Source organism: Parus major, chromosome 1A (assembly GCF_001522545.3).
Source record: "Parus major isolate Abel chromosome 1A, Parus_major1.1, whole genome shotgun sequence".
NCBI classification, from domain to species: Eukaryota; Metazoa; Chordata; class Aves; order Passeriformes; family Paridae; genus Parus; species Parus major.
This window is the reverse complement of record NC_031773.1, coordinates 68,431,756-68,434,853: the sequence shown is the minus strand read 5'-3', so window position 1 is coordinate 68,434,853 and position 3,098 is coordinate 68,431,756. Positions and strand designations below refer to the sequence as shown.

Sequence of the window (3,098 nt, the reverse complement as noted above, 5' to 3'; positions counted from 1 at the left end):
AATATAATACAATACAATATAATACAATACAATATAATACAATACAATATAATACAATACAATATAATACAATACAATATAATACAATATAATATAATACAATATAATATAATACAATATAATACAATACATTATAATATAATACATTATAATATAATGTAATATAATATAATACATTATACTATAATATAATAAAATACATTATACTATAATATAATATCATATCATATCATAATCCAAATATGTGTCTTCTTGGTTTTAGTAACTCTGGTCAGTCTGACCACCCTATGATGGGTTGCCCTGCTTTGTACAGTAGTGGCTACAAATTTCCAAACAATTCAGGGATTTATTTTTTTATCTGATCAGACTGTTGGAGAATGAGAACATTTGACTCTGCCCCTGGTCCTCGTGGTCCTGGTTCTCTTCTTTTGTCACTGAGTGTCTGGCTTTACCTTGCATTCTTCCACATTTAGAGCTTGGGCACGAGCCCATTCAGGTACTCAGAGGATCCTGCCCAGCCTCCAAGAGATCTTGGCTCTCCTGTAGGGTCCAGGGCAGATCTGCCAGCCCAGGTTGGCTGCCTCAGAACATTTTCCAAGTTTTTCAAAATGTCTCTATTCAAAAACTGAAACTTATCCTTAGAACACGTGCTTTCTTTAGCAGTTTTTAGTACATCTGCATATCGCTGTATGCTTTGAATTCTTTATTTCCCTCCTTCCCATTTTTCCTTGATTCTTTTTGTGAATTTCTCTTCTTTTCGCTTCCTATCAATGTCACCTCCTCTTCGTGCCCTCCCCCCTTCTCCAGCCCTTTTGATGGCTGTTCTCCATCAAAAGGCATTTTGGTGTATGGGAGGTGCCTTTGCTCTGACAGCTGGAATAATCTGTGGATCGTGTGGTGAGCTCTGTGTGCATGTGTGTGTGGCTGGAAACTGTTGACTGACACCTCCCAAAGAGCTAAATCACAGAACAAAACAAAACCACTTCAGTTTCAGCCCATGACTTGGCCTTCCCACATGCCCCCCAGCTAAGCTGCAACTGGCATAATCCATCAATGAAATCATCTTCCAATAATAGCTGTTTGGATTGAATCAGCTGCATCTCTGTGCCTCTTCCTTCTGTCTGCTTTTGCTTGGGAGAGTGACTCAAAGGCTGGGAATGGGTTAAAATGCTGAACCAAGAGAGGCTGTGTGTGTGATGCCTGCACAGCCACCCAAAGGGAGAGCCTCAGATCTCCTTGTATGGGATGATTTTTCCAGGGAAAGCAGTCAGGATTTGGCTGTGGCTGTGTTCAGGCTCTGTGTGTGCACAGTGCTGTCACCTGCTGTGTCCTGCTGTTCTCCAAGGCAGAAGGGAAGCCCTGGGGGTCAGGACAGCCCAAACACCACTGCTTTTAGTAGTACAGTGCCCTCACAAAGAAACCTGCTAGGTATGACCTTTACTTTTGCAGCCTTTTTTTTTTGAGACCTGCACCCCTGTTTGAATATTTTGCTGTTATAAATTTCCTGCTCCAGCTCTCCTGTCTAAAATTATTCTTTGATTTTGGTTTTTTTTTGTTGTTTTTTTTCTCTTACTGCTTTCCAGGCACATTTTTGCACAGCAATACCCACACATGCACTCAGTCCTGTACAGCTGGCCTGCACACGAGCACAGGGGTGTCTGAATGTGCAGGGGGCTTGGCAGGATTATTTACATTGCCTTTTATGGGGATCTCTGCAAGTGTAGTTTTCTGGTGATTCATGTTTTGGCCAAGGCTGGAGTCTTTTTCAGCTTTTTCATTAAGCAGGCTGCTGTGTTTAGTGATACTTGGCATTTTTGCCCCGCTGGCTGTGTTGCACTGGTGGGGAGGAGAGAAGGAAAAACAAGCTGGGACACAAAGTGCAGTCAGGGCTACAACCCTGCCCAATCAATTCCCACTGTCCTTCCCAGTGACTTCCATCTTCCCTGCCTGCCAGCCAAGAGCTTCCAGCTTCTTGTTTCATTCCAGGGCAGCAGGCAGGGTGAGAGAGGCTGTGCTGCACACACAGCTCATCCCAGAGCCACAGCCACCCCTGCCTTGCTCCCCTGAGCCTGCTCCCCATCCTGGCAGGCAGCCCTGAGCTTGTTAAATCAGAGGCACAGAGAGTGTGCCCTTATCTCTGATACCTGGCCCTGACATCCAGGAAAACACTGAATTTCATATAACACCATGGAAACAACTGGGAAAGTTAAATAGATAAAGCTAAAATTGTGGATGTGTAAATTAGAGAGTTTTCTTAAGTCATTGGGTGAAAAAGTTCAAGTTTAGAGTTTAAACTAGTTTAGAAAACAGAAGACAAGATGGGGGATTTAGGGTGTTGTCTCTTGTCCTTCTTCTTTCATCATCATCATCTTCTTCCAGAGGTTTTTGGGTAGTAATGAGTGACTGGATAGAGAATGTCACAGTGCAGCTCACAGGTGTTGGGTCATTGGGTCATTAAGAAAAATAATTTGCGTGTCTATTGTTAATTGGATAAAAATAAGTATAAAGATAAAAGAGCTGCATAGTTTGAGGCCATTTTGTGCCTTTTGAGCCAATTTGAGCCAGGTGATGGTGAATTGAACTTGAGCAGAAAATCTGGGGAATACCTGCCAAGTCTTTTGATAATATATTAATAAACACAGGAAACAGGAGCCTAACGAGCCTTTGGATGGAGCATCCTTCCTGAAACAGAACTGAGATGAGAGAAACTCTTCCTGAGAGTATTCCAAGGGGCTCAGCCCTGAGGAGCCCAAAATCTCCAGTAACAGAGCTGAGCTGCAGTTTGGCTCTCCCAGTCAGGTCTGCCCTGGAGGGAGGCTCCTGGGGCTGTCTGGGGCATGTTCCTGGGGCTGTGCCCTTCCAGCAGTGATGGAAGGAGACAAAAGGATGGAAGGAGATAAAAAAACCCTTGGAGATAAAAGCAGTGATGTCTGCCCCACCAGGCTCCCAGGGGTGGGGGCTGCCTGGTGCCATGGCCTTGTAAAGGATGGGGATGGATGAGGGCTGTGGTGGGGAAACTGAGGATGAGCACCAGGTAAGAGGGAAGCAGCTGTCAAGCTGTGTGACAGAGCCCTGGGCTGGGTGTGTGACTGACTCCA

The 3,098-nt window shown here is 44.3% G+C and overlaps 1 protein-coding gene across 14 annotated transcripts in view; it reads left to right on the top strand.

Moving 5' to 3' along the window:
* CACNA1C (calcium voltage-gated channel subunit alpha1 C) overlaps nucleotides 1-3,098 on the top strand; it is a 435,290-nt gene that overhangs the window by 208,089 nt on the left and 224,103 nt on the right. The window lies entirely within an intron of this gene.